Here is a 16,062-nt window from a genome sequence, read left to right on the forward strand (position 1 = left end):
CTTTTTGTGTTTTTCTCTCACTTAGAAATTTAACTTCACCTGAAAATGTGACCAAAAATGTACTGGGCTTTATTTTAGAAAGTAATCATTGCATCTTTTTATTTATCCCTATTCCTCTTATACCTTGCAATAGTTTAAAACATTATGCCACCCAGTTTCCTTCCCTTCTTCCTTTCTGCACACCTTTCAAACTTTTGAAAAAACTCAAACAAAGTCAGGTCATCCTTTTCAGATTCCACAGCCAGAAGCTGCTTCTTCAAAGCAATTACTAGTTCTCCCTGGTGACCCACTTCTATGGGTCAGCTCTCCATGATTTCAGGACCTCCTGCTCAGCATCATACTGGATGATCTGGCCTGCATAACAATTTTTTTTAAATAACATCCCACATTCTGCCCTCTCCCCCCAGCAAACTCCTGCCCCCTCCCCTACCCAAACATATGAATCCTATCCCACTCAGTAGTCATTCTTAAAGTTTTGATTTGTGGGAACTTTGTGACCCTTCCACTAGGAAACAAAAATTTTGTACAAACATACAATTCTACTTCCAATTTTAGTAGGTCCACAGACTACTTAAGATATTTTCATGGACCTTTGGTTAAAAATCTCTGTTTTAAACTGTTTGGCATGGTTGCTTAATTAAGTCTTGTTTTTTAGCTTTCGTCCTGCATTGGAATGAACACTCATTGGACTCCTTGCCCTTCTCTGGCATAAACACTCACATGGAGGGTTAGGGCTTGGAGTATGCCACCCAAAGCTGGAGCAGGTTTACAAACCATTTCCACTTCCACATTTCATGAGAAATGTCCAGATTGTCTATTCAAAGGCTGCCGCTCTACAGAGCTGATCAGACTTACCTGCTTTTCTGTGGAAACCTTTTCTCTTTTCTAACACTGAGGTAACCAAGGAGATAAGAAGTTTTCTAAGGTGCTTTCCCCCTTCCTATATATTTTTGTTCTTTAGTATATTATAAGGGAAAGGAAAGCAGGGGGAAAAATCACCTTTAAAAGTGTAATGCCATTCTGCCTATGCTGTATTTATCCTACTGTGGTCTTGGAACAAAAATAATCTGTTTGAGAGGAAACTTAAGAAAGCATAATCAGGGTTTTAGAACTTAAACCCAATGCTGCCACAGTTATTGATGGTATTCCACGGAAGACTTGATTTTGCTGTCACTTTCTCCTTCAGCATGACATTACAAGTAAATCCCTTTATTCATTCTTAAAATGTGGAGACATATCAGGGAAAAATTAAAGAGGAAAGTAACATTCCTTGCTTCTCAGGGAAGCTGAATAGGCATTTGTATTTGTAATGACTGAAATTTGTCAGAGTTATGCCCAAGGAAGAAAAATAAGCACTTGTGAGCTTCCAAGGAAGAACCATTTGTAGTAGGCAATCGAACATATTTGTCTGAGTTTAAACCATTACAGAATGGAATACATCCTTTTGTGACTGAATGCCAAAAAAGAAAAGGACTGGGGTCCTAGAAAGAAATTTTGGAAGAAAGTAGGAAGGTATTAGATCCAGATGCAGCCAGATTTCTGAGCCCTATCATAATATAGGTTATAGGCTTTTGCTACCCTGAAGGGACCGGGGGCAGTAGACTGGGGATACAACCATTCTGAGGAGCACCAATTGATTGTCCACCCTAGAATACACATTCCAGATTGCTCCATCATGTAAGAAGGCTTATCAATATTTCCTAATTTTATTGTCATCACTCGGTCATTTTATCACCATGTTGGGATAATTACAGAAAATGATTCCATTATATTTAAAGACCTAAAAGACTACTGGGCACATAATGGTTTAGGAGCGATGTCTAAGTATGTAAAATCTGCTATTGCCAATTCAAATAAATATATTGAATGAGTACCGTGTTTTAGGTATGTTATATGTGGTGGACATATACTATTTCTAATTCTGACAACAACTCTGAGACAGGCATTATTATCCTCGTTCAATAGTTGAGGAACTTGTGATTCCTTGCGTTAATTAATTTGTCCAAGGTCAGACAGCTGTTAAGCTGAAGAACTGTGATTTAAATCAAGGTGCATGCAAAATGCCTATTTTAACAGAGAGTTGGATGCTTATATGTCATATTAATTTTTCACCTTTAGGTGAAACATCTACTCAGGTTGTTTAAGATGGGATTATCATTTTTGATGGTTCACACACTTTAAACTCCATCAGATATTCTTAGTACTGAACAATCTGGGCAAACTGCTAATTACCTCCTTGCTCACCCCAGCAGACTGAGTACATAAATATAATCCAGCTTTACTTCTTGTTTAAGAATCAGACTCTTTGCTTTCTCTCTTCCTTGTAAAAGGAAGATGTTAAGGTATTCTCAATGAGAAAGCTACCATCAGATGACTAGAGTTGAAGCAATGCCACTGAGAAGGATTATAGTAGGTGGTTTATGCCCATCTCTAGTGAAACAGCACTTTCCAAATAAAATCATAAGCCTAAATTTTGAAGTCTAGATTTTTTTAACATAATGTTAAATGCTCAGTCTTTAGCCACCCACTCTCCCCCCTTTACTTATGACTATGCCTTTTAACTTGTCAATTCCCAGAACTAATGTACTACAGAAATCTTAAACTCTAACATCCCATTCTCTCAATGCACCTCCAGCTGCACACTTATATCATTCTCAAAAACCTTGTTCATCAAACTCAGAATTTCCAGTTTCAGATTGCCAGGTTTTTACCCAAGTCGAATATACCCACTTGGCTCTTCTTTCTCTTTTCTCTATACCAGAACCTGTGATGGAGCATTCGAAGTAATCTATCAAAAATATCTTGCCTTTTCTGGAAGCTGTAGTCTTCATTGCATCCTTCTGCAAAACTCCGCCCTGGGTCCTTCGGATCAACAATACAATCTCATTTTTTTTCACTAACTATCCCCACGTTACTGAATGCTACCATATAGATTAGAACTAAACCATCGTACAGATTAACACCAGTAAAATTCCAATGTGTTTCAATTACAGTCTTAGGTGACCCCATCAGTCATTTTACTTTTTCTTACTTATCTTACTCTTTCATTCTTTTCAACTCTCAGAAATTCACCTCTCCTCCCAAGCCATTGCAATCACCACCATTTTACTTTTAGCAGACAACCTCAAAAATCATAATCGCTGTAATTTTCTTTCCTCTTTAACTGAAACCTATGTTATTGCCATCCTTACCCCTGCTCCTCAGCTGAAAATATGAGCGGATACTGCAACCTGCCTCCTGCTCACATGGCTCATCCACCAAGACCTCTCTCTCTCTCTTTTTTATCTTTTTTTTCTCAGAGCTTTGTTCCATTAGTCCTGTTCCCTCCCCTGCTTTTCTTTTTGCAACTTACAAAGATTTCCAAATCTCTATTTCATCTTCAAAAATATCTCTATCTTAACCATGGGCTCCCTTTCTGTGCCTAAACAATCTGTTTGCCTCCTCGCGCAAATGGCTAAAAGACGCGAGCACATTTGTTAGCACTTCTCATCTCACTTTCACTCACTCAACTCACTCCAGCAATTCAGCTTCTATCACTACTATGCTTCCAAAACAGCACTTCTTGAGGTCACTAGAAATGTTCTGATTCCCACATTTCATGAACATATTTATCCTAACACTACAGGACCTTGCTAACTGCATTTGCTACCTGGTCACTACCTTCTAAACATTCTTTATACCCTTGGCTTCTGTGATTCTCTTTTCTTCTGGTTTTCTTTGTATCCTCTAATAATTCCTATTCTGTTACTTTTAAGAAGTATCTACTCTGCCATCTATATTAACGCCTTTTTCTCCCGGAGTCCAATCATCACCTGCTCTTTTTATTCTATTTGCTCTTTCTCCTTTTCTCTCATGGCTTTAACAGTAATCTGTATTGGCTACTGAAATTTACGTATTCATACTCTATCTCTTCCCTATCTTTAGACATATATAGTACAAGCAGTGTATTAGTCCATTTTGTGTTGCTGTAACAGAACACCTGAGAGGGGTAATTTATAAAGAACAGTGGATTATTTGGCTCACGACTCTAGGACAGCTGCATCTGGGGTGGGTTTCAGGCTGCTTCTACTCATGAAGGAAAATGGTTGGCTGCCAGCGGGTACAAGCAGATCACATGGCGAGAGGAAGCAAGAGAGAGAGAGAGAGGGGAGGTGCCAGCATCTTTTAAACAACTGGCTCTCACGGGAACTAATAAAGCAAAAGCTCACTTGCTACCCCACCCCCCAAGGAGAGCATTAATCCATTCATGAGGGATGAGCCCCATGACTCAAACAACTCCCAACACTGCCACACTGGCGATCAGATTTCCACATGAACTTTGTGGGGGACAACTCTATCACATCCAAACTCTACAAAGCAATTTAACATAGTGGTAATAGAGAACATTCTTCAGTCAGATTGCCTATGTTTAAATTCCGACTCGACTACTTAGTATCTGTGTGGTTCTCAACAAATCACTGAACACCCGGAGCCTCCATTTATTCACTCATGTGTGCAATAGATGTAAGAGTAGTATCTGTTCTGATATTTAGTGCATTCATATAAATAAAATGCTTAGATGGATGCCTGATGCTGGCCATTTCTATGGGTGGCCTTGGACTGACCCAATTCTTCCCCCTTTATCATTTGTAGTTCTCAAGAATAACTGTAGCGTGTTCTGAGAGTATGATCCTGAGACAGGGAGGGATTGGCTGAAACAGCCGAGGCTCTGTTCTATTCCCCTCTAGAAACAGAGTGTCCTTCAGCACTTTCACCCAGAGAGCCTCATTTCCCCTGAGGTATGTAGCCTGGGGCCAGAAGCCTTTGAGGGTTCCTCAGCTGTGATGCAAATGGCACACACAGTCAAGACTCCATCTGCCCTAGGCGGCTTTCCTGAGTTTTGGTGGACAAGCTCACAAGAAGCGTATGCCTCTGCTGTCCCTTGTTGCCTGTCTGTAAGTATTAAACCTGTTTCACAGGACTTGTGTACATGGTTATTCTGTCTCACTGGACTCAGACGGATGATATCCAGTGCACAGTCAACCTGCTGCATGCCTGATACACTGAAAGGGTTATATATGTTAAAGTAATCTCAGCAGTAGTGTTTCTAGACCTGTGTGCTTAAATGCCTCACAGTTACCTCAAATGCCAAGTGTTCAAAACCCCGTCCTCTTCTCATCCCAGCCATCCTCTATCCACTCATGCACACTACAATGCCAGGAGTCGTTCTTCATTTCTCTTCCAAACTTACCTCGGTTCTAATCAATTTCCAGATCCACTGTTTTTAATCTCATAAATATTTCTTGGATCTGCCTTCTCTACTTACTCCTTTTCTATCTGCCTCTGTTTAATTTATTTTGCAAACTTAACCCTTTCTATCTGGTCATTAATATAAGCATTTCTCAAGAATTGCTCTAGCCCTTCTTCTGTTCTCATTCTATATTCTTTTCAGTAAATTTCAGCCCCACCCTCAGGTTTAATCTCTTTTTTATGCAAAAGTTTTTCAAATTTCTCTTGTTAGACCATCCTATTCTTCTGAGCACCAGATTTAAATGTTCATCAGCCTAGCTGATATGATAATTTATATATCTTAATAATTTAGATAATTTAGATAATAGTTTACGTAACTTAGATATCTCAAGCTTCTATGTCAAATCTGGTTCTTCCTGTAGTCTCCTTGTCAAATGTCTAACACCAACATTCATCAATTTCCACAAGATAGATACGTCTTGTAGATAGATACACCATTCTTTTTTTTTTAATTTATTTTTTGTTTTTATTGAAACATAATTGATTATACATATTTCTGGGATACAGAGTTGACTATCAACATTTGTGAACAATATGTGATGATCAGATCAGGATAATTAGCGTAATCCTCATTACAAAACGTATTCATCCTTTGTGTCCATTAAACCAGTTTCTCACTAACCCCACTTGCCCTCCCCCTTCCCCACCTCCAGTAACCACAGTTCTGTTCTCTCCTTCTGAAAGTTCAACATATTATTGCAATTGTTCTTCCTTTCTTTCTTATTTATTTATTTACTTATTTATTTTTTAGCTCCCACTTGTGAGTGAGGACATGTGGTATTTCTTTCTGTGCCTGGCTTATTTCACTTAACATCATGCACCATTCTTGAAGGGGGCTTTGCCAACCACTACCACTTCTCCAAAATCTAATCTATTATCAATTGCCATAATGTTTTCTACTAAATTCTAAATAACTCTTGAATCTCTTTTTCTTCATCTTCAGCCCTGTCACTATAGACCAAACTATAATTGTTCTTTCTTTCTTTCAACCAGACCACTTTGATAACTTTCTAAAGGGTTCCCTGTGTTCACACTTTCTTTTTTTTCAATTAATTTTTCATAGTGAGCTACGTATAGGCAGGGTTACCCAAGCCAGGCATGGTTGAAGCTAATGGGGACCCTCCACAATCCAACTCTTGTCGTTTTTTTTTTCTCTTAGTTGTAATCCTTCAATGGCTTGATATTAGCTTTAGAATAGAGAACAGAGTTCTTGATATGATGAAGGAGGAACTAAGATGTTGTCGGGCACCTACCTAACCCTTCAGCCTCATTTGATTCTCTCACCACCTTACTTCCTGTGCTTCAGCCTTCCTAACCATTTTCAGCAGGGTCCTTATCTGTACCACGTTCCCTCCAGCTGCAGGTACTTCACATTGGACACACTGTGTCAGACACCCCTTGGTCTCCACTTCAGCCCTCATGGCATCCACTGCAATGTCCAGGTCAGCAACTGCCGCAGGTGCTTCCGATAGAAACTAGCCTTGGCCAGGTACCTCTCACTCCCTTGCTAGGGCCTTCTCTGAGGCCAGCATTTGAATACTCAATGGGAAAATTCGGAGATGTTTTTCAGAAGGTCATGGCAGTATTACATATGAGTTGCCTCCAATGGAACCAATAGAAAAATGTATGTTTGTATTGGACTTTTCTCTTTCTTTGTTTCATTCCCCCAGTCCGTCACTTCTGCTCCCTGGGATCCCTTCCTCAATAAAATACCTGCATGCCAGCATTTGCTCAGGCTTTCCTTTAGGGCTGATTCTGGCTAAGACACATATGTTATTCCCTATGCTTGAAATCTTTTCTCCATCACCTTCACTAGTTAACACTCAGTGTTTTGAATATTGCCAAGAAAATGTTCACTAACTCAGTACTCCCATTTCTCCTTCCCTTGCAGTCACAACTATTTAACTGTCATTGAGTAGATAAAATAATTTTTTTAAAAAATGGGTGTGGCTGTGTTCTAGCAAAACTTATTTACAAAAACAAGAGTGTACTAGTTTTCTAGAGCTGCCATAACAAAATACCAAAAAATGGTGTATTAAAACAACAGAAATTTATTATCTCACAGTCCTGGGGGGCTGGAAATTTGATATCAAGCTGTTAGCAGGGCTCTGCTCTCTCTGCAAGTGCTACAGGGAAACCCTCTCCTGTTTCCTCCAGCTTCTAGTGTCTACCAGGAATCCTCGGCACTCTGTCTTGTAGATGCCTCACTCCAGTCACGTAGCATCCCTACCTGTGTGAAAGAACACAATTCAACCCATAACAAAGCCAAAGGCCAGATATGGCCTGAGAACAGTAGCTTGCCATGTCCTAGTTTATATGATTACTTTGTTAAAACCTGTCTCCCACACTCTACTATAAATGTCATGAGAATAGAGAATATGTTTGGTTTTGCTTAATTTCGTATTCCCAGGACTTAGGATATTGCTTGACATAAAGAAAGTGCTCAATAAACACAACTTTTAAAAATGACACAATTCATCCCAAAAAACTCACACTAAGTTATTAGTGAGATATGCTAAATGTTCTCCCTGTCCACACTCCAGCTTCTCTAAAATCTGTCCTCAGCATAACAGATAGAATTGCCTATCTTGAGTGCCAAATTAGCAAATGCTCTTTCCTACATAAAATTTCAACTGGTTCTTATCTCCATAGATAAATTTTAAAGTTCATAAGCTGGCATACAACGTTCTTCATGTCATCTACTGGCTACCTGTCTAGCCTCATCATCAATCATTCTCTGGCTGACATGTTGTGACGCAATAGCATTACAAGACTTCTGACATATACCAAGCTGTTTTATATTTTAGGCTGTTGTTTCGGTTGCTTTCTAGACCTGGAATTCCTGGCCTACTCCCTTGGTCTAATCATCAATTAACACTAAAGAGTGAGCTCTGATATTCTGATATTATATATCCCAAGAGGTTTTCCCTAGTTTTTCAATGATGGAGTAAGTACTCAACTTTATTGACCCTATAAATACTTAGTACATATAGGTTATGTGCTTACCACAATATTTTTTAAATCATTTGTTTCTACTTTTGTATCCAATAGATCACAAATTCATTAAGAATAAAATAGATTCTATTTTTCTGTCTTCTCAATTCTTTTTACAATTCTTGACATACAGTAGGCATGTTCAGGAAATGCTTACTGAGTAAATAGATAAGTTAATGAATGAAGACAGAGTGCTGGTTTTGAGCCCTCAAACACTTTCAGAATCTTCTTCAATGTGCACCTGACAACTCAAAGTGAGATAGAACAGACAGCACTAAAGTTAAACCATCTTTTTTGACTTTTCTCCTCTTTAGATGTTCAAAACCACATCTTCCAAGAAACCCCTTTTTATATGTCTAGTTAATAGGAGCAAGTAGATGAAGTAACATACCAAACATAGAAAAACTAGGGTAAAGGAAATACAGCAGAGAAGAGAGGAATAATGTGTGCAAAGGCCAGGCCTCCAACATTCTGAACTGGACACCAGCTCTCATCTCTTCTAAGATAATTATTTTGGTCTTTTATCTCCAGTAATATAAACAAACAACATTGATACAACTGGCAAAAGACATTTAAGAAGTTTAACCTAAAAAGAATTGATTTTCATCTTACCTAAATAAACAAGAGGGATACCCTGAGAGCTAAATGCAAAATGAAACGGTCAGAAAATTTTTTATAAAGAAAGTATGTGAAGGAAAAAAGATGGGCTTTAGACATCTCTGGGTTATTTTCCCACCAGTTTGCATTTTGGTTGGCATATTGGAATATTTTTGACAATTTCAAAGTTATAGAAAGGCCACTTACCAAATATCAACTATATGTGAAGAAACAATCATGAAAGAGCCTTCCTTTTATAAAGCCAGAATAAACTAGGGAATCACATATGAAATTCAGCATTATATCAAGTAGAGAGAAATAAGCTGAAAAGCTCATATTTTAAAGTTTATATGTAGTCTTGAAAGGAGGAATATAAAAGCAGAGATCATCTAAAGTGAATAAATCTATTAGGGAAAAAGATACATCGCCTATGATATAAAAATGTTTGTATTCAACCAATAAAAATACTTTGAATAGAGGAAAAACAAATCCCAGAGACACGTTTTCTTTCTTTTTTTTTTTTTTCCCAACATTGGAGAGGTCAAAGAACAAGTCTAAATGCCCAATTCTATCCAATGTATATAATTTTATAGGCCAAAAATAAGCCTTTTATAGAATACTTTCTTTTCAGTTATTTGACTATTTCTACAAAGGAAATTCATATTTGGGTTTTGTTTTTTTTTTTTCCTTTCTTTCATTGTGGAAAAAGCTATATAACATAAGATTTGCCATTTTAAATATTTTAAATGTACAACTGTGTGGAATTAATTACATCCACAATGCTGTGCAAACACCACCTCTGTCTTTTTTCAAAACTTTTTCATCATCTGTACTCATCAGGCAGTGAGTTCTCACTATAACGTCCCCCCATTTCTGCTAACCTCTAATCTACTTCTGTCTCTGATTTTTTTCTTTTAATTTATTTTTTTAATAGACCCATGATAATTGTGTATATTTATGTAGTGCAATATGATGTTTAGGTACATCCATACAGTGTGTAATGATCACGTCAGAGTATATCCATCATCTCAATCATTTGTCATCTGTTTGTGTTGGGAACATTCAACATCTTTTCAACTACCTACTTGAAGTTATATAGTAATTTCTTCCTAACTATAGTCTCACTATATTGCCATAAAATACTGGATCCTTTTCTTTCTATCTTTCTACAATTTTGTATTCAAAGCACCCTCTCTCCACTGCCCTCTCCACTCCTTATTTGTCTCTAGTAACCACTATTCTACTCTCTACTACTACGAGGTCAACATTTTTAGTTTTCACACATGAGTGACAACATGTGGTATTTCTCAGTCTGTGCCTGGCTTATTTCGCTTAACATAATTACATAAATTTCTCCAACCTTATCCATGTTGAGTAAATGACAGAATTTCAGAATTTCTTTTTTTTTTTTTTTTTTTGGTGGCTAGCCAATACAGAGATCTGAACCCATGAACTTAGTATTAAAAATAATTTCATTCTTTTTTTTACAACTGAATATTATTCTATTGTATGTATATACCATCCAATCATTTATTGATGGACATTTAGGTTGGTTCCAAATCTCGTCAATTGTAAATAAATGTACAATACACCTGACAGTGTAGGTATCACTTCAACTCGTTGATTTCCATTGCTTTGGATATATATCCAGCAGTGTGATTGCTGGATCCTATGGTAGGTCTATCCGTATTTATTTGAGAAACCTCCATACTGTTTTCCATAATGGCTGCATTAATTTACAATCCTACCAAAAACGTGTGAGAGTTCCCCTTTCTCCACATCCTTGTCAGCATTTGCTATTTTCTGTCTTTGATAATAGCTATTCAATTGGAGTCAGATGATACCTCATTGTGGTTTTGATTTGCATTTCTCTGATGATTAGCAATGCTGAGCATTTTTTCATATAGCTGTTGACCATTTGTATGTTTTCTTTTAAGAAATGTCTATTCAGATCATTTGCCCATTTTTCAATCAGATTTTTTTTTTTTTTTTTTTGCTATTGAGTTATTTGAGTTATGTGTATATTCTGGATATTAATCATTTGTCAGGTGCTGTTTTAGTCCATTTATGTCACTACAACAAAATATGTGGAACTGGGTAATTTATAAAGAAAATGAAATTTATTTGCTTATAGTTTCTGAGGCTGGGAAGTCCAAAGTCCCTCTGGTGATGGCACAGAAACAGAAAAAACAATCCTAACATTCATATAGAACAACAAAAGACCCTGAAAAGCCAAAGCATAACTGAGCAAAATAAATAAATAAATAAATAAATAAAGCCAGAGGCATTATACTACCTGACTTCAAATTATACTACAAAGCCATAGTAACCAAAACAATATAACAGTGCTATAAAAGCAGACACATGGACAAATGGAACAGAATAGAAAACCCAGAAATCAACCCACATACTTACAGCCAACTGATCTTTGACAAAGGCAAGAAGGGAATACATTGAGGAAAGGACTGTCTCTTCAATAAGCAGTGCTGGGAAAACTGGACATCCATTGGTAGAATGAAACTAGACCTGTACCTCTCACCATGTACCAAAATGAAGTCAAAATGAATCAAAGACTTATACAAAAGACCTGAAGCTATAAAAATACCAAAAGAAAACATAGGGGAAAGACTTCAAGAGGTAGGACTGCACAAAGACTTTATGTACATGACCCCAAAAGCACAGGAAACAAAAGAAAAAATAAATAACTGAAAGGCATTATATCAAACTAAAAAGCTTCTGCACAGCAAAAGAAACAATTAACAGAGTGAAAAGACTACCTACACAATAGGAGAAATTCTCAAACTATGCATCTGACAAGGGATTATACAGAATATACAAGGAATGCAAACAACAGTGAAAAAAAAAATGGGTAAAGGACCTGAATAGGCATTTCTCCAAGGAATATATACAGAGGGCCAATGGACACATAAAAAAAATGCTCAACATCACTCAGCATCAGGGAAAGACAAATCAAAACTACATTGAGATATCATCTCACCCCAGTCAGACCAGCCATTATCAAAAAGAGAACAACAAATGCTGGTGAGGATGCAGAGAAAGTGGAACCCTGCTACACTGTTGGTGGGATTGTTAATTAGTATAGCTGCTATAGAAAACAGTATGGAGGTTCCTCAAACAACTACAGATAGAACTGCCATATGTTCCTTCAGTCCCACTGCTGGGAGTAAACCCAAAGGAATGAAAATCATTATTTTGTAGAGATTCCTGCACTCCCATGTTTATTGTAGTGCTATTTACAGTAGATACTAGTTGGAACCAACCTAAATGTCCATGAACAGATAAATGGATAAGGAAAACGTGGTATATATACACAATGGAATACTACTCTGCCATAAAAAGGAATGAAATTCTGCCATTTGCAGCAACATGGATGAAACTAGAGAAAATTATGGTAAGTCGAATAAGCCAGGCACAGAAAGAGAAATACCGCATGTCCTCACTCACAAGTGGGAGCTAAAAAACAAACAAAGTAAAATTTTGTTTGCTAGTATTTTATCAGGATACTTACATCAGAGATATTGGCCTGTAGTTTTCTTTATCTGTTGCGTCCATGCCTGGTTTTGGTAGCAGAGTAATGCTGGCCTTGAAGTATGAGTGTGGAAGAATTCCATTCACTTTAATTTTTCAAAATAGTGGAAGAATATTGGCATTCATTCTTTAAATATTTGGTAAAATTCCACCACAAAGTTATCTGGTCATGCACTTTTCTTTGTTGAGAAACTTTTTATTACTGACTCAATCTTATTACTTGTTATTGGTCTATTTAGGTTTTCTATTTCTTCTTGATTCAGTTTTAGTAGCTCATATGTGTTCGGGAATGTATCCATTTCCTCTAGATTTTCAAATTTATTGGTGTATAATTGTTCATAATAGTCTCTAATGATCCTTTGTATTTCAGTGGTATCAGTTGTAATGTCTTCTTTTCCATTTCTGAGTTTATTTATTTGGGTCTTTTCTCTTTTTTTCTTCAATAATCTGGGTAATACTTTGTTGATTTTGTTTATCTTGTCAAAAAACCAACTTATTTGATTTTTTTGTATTGTATCTTCAGCCTCAATTTCATTTATTTCTGCTCTGATTTTTATTATTTCCTTTCTTCTACTTATTTTGGGTTTAATTTGTTCTTCCTTTTCTAGTTCCTTGATGTGCATGGTTAGGTTCTTTATTTCAAATATTTTTATTCTTTTTCTTTTTTGATGTGGATGTTTGTTACTATAAACTTTCCTCTTAATACTGCCATGGCTGTATCCCATAAGTTTTGGTATATTATGTTTCTGTCTTCATTTACTTCAAGAAATTTTTTTATTTCCTTCCTAATCTCTTCTTTAACTCATAGGTCATTCAGGAGCATATTGTTTAATTTCCATGCATTTGTCTAGTTTGAAATTTCCTTTTGTTATTGATTTTTAGTTTTATTCCGTTATGGTCAGAAAAAGTACTTGATATGATTTCAATTTTTTTGAAGTTGTTGAGACTAGTTTTGTGACCTAGCTTATGGTTAGTCCTGGAGAATGTTCCATGTGCTGATGAAAAGAATGTGTATTCTGAAGCTGTTGTATGAAATGTGCTGTAAATGTCTGTTAGATCCTTCTGGTCTATGGAGCCATTTTAGTCCAATATTTCTTTGATAATTTTCTTTTCTTATGATCTGTACAATGATGAGAGTGAGATTGTAAAGTCCCCAACTATTATTTTGTTGACATTTATCTCTCTCTTTAGATCTGATATTTGCTTTATATACCTGGGTGCTCTGGTGTTGGGTGCATATATATTTATAATTATTATATCTTCTTGCTGTATTGATCCCTTTATCATTATAAAATGCCCTTCCTTGTCTTGGTAATGGTTTTGGTTTAAAATCTCTTTTACCTGACATAAATATAGCTATTCCTGCTCACTTTTGTTTTTTATTTGCACAGAATATCTTTTCCCATCTCCTCACTTTCATTCTATGTGTGTATTTCAAGGTAAGGTGTGTTTCTTGTAGGCAACATATATATGGGTCATGTTTTTTTTTTTTTTTTAATGCATTCAGCCACTCTATGTCTTTTAATTTGTTTGCATTCAAGGTTATTATCAATATGTGACATCTTACTCCTGTCATCCAGTTGTTTTCTGATTGTTCTGTGTTTCCTTTGTTCTTTCTTTTCTTTCTGTTTATTTTTGAGGTTTTGTGGTTTTCTATATTGATATGGTTTAATTCCTTTCTCTTTCTAATTTGTGTGTCTATCCTACCAGTAAATTTTAAATTTGGGGGTGTTTTCATGATGGTTGTTATTGTTCTTTCTCTTCTAGATTTATGACTAGCCTAAGCATTTCTTGTAATGCTGTACTTGTGGTGATAAATTCCCTTAATTTTTGCTTGCCTGACAAAGACTTTAATTCTCCTTCATTTCTGAAGGATAACTTTGCTGTTATAAATTCTTCACTGACAGTTTTTTTCTTTTGTACTTTGGATATATTATCCCATTCTCTACTGGCCTGTATAGTTCCTGCCAAGAAGTCTGCTGTTAGTCTAATGGGAATTCCCTGATAAGTGACTTGACACTTTTCTCTTGCTATTTTAATAATTATCTTTTTGTCTTTAACTTTTGACAGTTTGACTACAATGTGTCTTGGAGAGGACTTTTTGGGTTGAATACATTGGGAAATTTGAGCTTGGATTTAGATGTTTGTAACTTTCCCAAGACTAGGGAACTTGCTAGTTATTATTTCGTTAAATACATTTGCAATATCTTTTTTGTTTTCATCTCATTCTGAAATGGACATAATTTGAATATTTATTTGCTTAATAGCATCCCATAACTCTTATAGGCTTTGTTTATTTTTTTATTCATTATTCCTTTTTTTCTTTTTGTCCTCCTTGGTTATTTTTCAACACCTGTCTTCAAGATAAAAAATTATTTCTTCACATTTACTGATTAGCGTATGTTGAACCAACCTTGCATCCCTGGGATGAATCCCACTTGATCGTGATGAATAATTTTTCGTATGTGTTGCTGTATTCTGTTTGCTAGTATTTTAGTGAGGATTTTTGCATCTATATTCATCAAGGATATCGGCCTGTAATTTTCTTTTATGGTTATATCTTTACCTGGTTTTGGTATCAGGATGATGTTTGCTTCATAGAATGAGTTTGGGAGATTTGCATCCATTTCAATCTTTTGGAATAGTTTGTAAAGAATCGGTGTCAATTCCTCTTTGAATGTTTGGTAAAATTCTGCTGTGAATCCATCTGGTCCTGGGCTTTTCTTTGTTGGGAGCCTTCTGATAACAGCTTCAATCTCCTTTATTGTTATTGGTCTGTTCAAATTTTCTACATCTTCATGGTTCAGTTTTGGGAGCTTGTGTGTGTCCAGAAATTTATCCATTTCCTCCAGATTTTGAAATTTGTTGGCGTATAGTTGTTTATAGTAGTCTCGAATGATTCCTTGTATTTCAGATGAATCAGTTGTAGTATCGCGTTTTTCATTTCTAATTTTTGTTATTTGAGTCTTCTCTCTTCTTTTTTTTGTTAGCCATGCTAATGGATACACCATATTAATGAACTCAAACACAAGGACCATATGATCATCTCTATAGATGCTGAAAAAGCATTTGATAAAGTTCAGCACTCATTCATGACAAAGACCCTCTATAAGTTAGGTATAGAGGGAAAGTATCTCAACATAATTAAAGCCATATATGCCAAACCCACTGCCAATATCATCCTGAATGGGGAAAAGCTGTAAGCTTTTCCTTTAAGAACAGGAACTAGACAAGGATGCCCACTCTCACCACTCCTATTCAACATAGTGTTGGAAGTACTAGCCAGAGCAATCAGAGAAGAGAAGGAAATAAAGGGCATTCAGATTGGAAAAGATGAAGTCAAACTGTCCCTGTTTGCAGATGACATGATCCTATATATCGAAGAGCCTAAAACCTCTACAAAAAAACTGTTGGAATTGATAAATGATTTCAGCACAGTAGCAGGATACAATATCAACACACAAAAATCAGTAGCATTTCTTTTCTCCAATAGTGAACATGCAGAACAAGAAATCAAGAAAGCCTGCCCATTTACAATAGCCACCAAAAAAATAAAATACTTAGGAATTGAGTTAACCAAGGAGGTGAAAAATCTCTTTAATGAGAACTACAAACCACTGCTGAGAGAAATTA

The sequence above is a fragment of the Cynocephalus volans genome, chromosome 13 (assembly GCF_027409185.1).
Source record: "Cynocephalus volans isolate mCynVol1 chromosome 13, mCynVol1.pri, whole genome shotgun sequence".
NCBI classification, from domain to species: domain Eukaryota; kingdom Metazoa; phylum Chordata; class Mammalia; order Dermoptera; family Cynocephalidae; genus Cynocephalus; species Cynocephalus volans.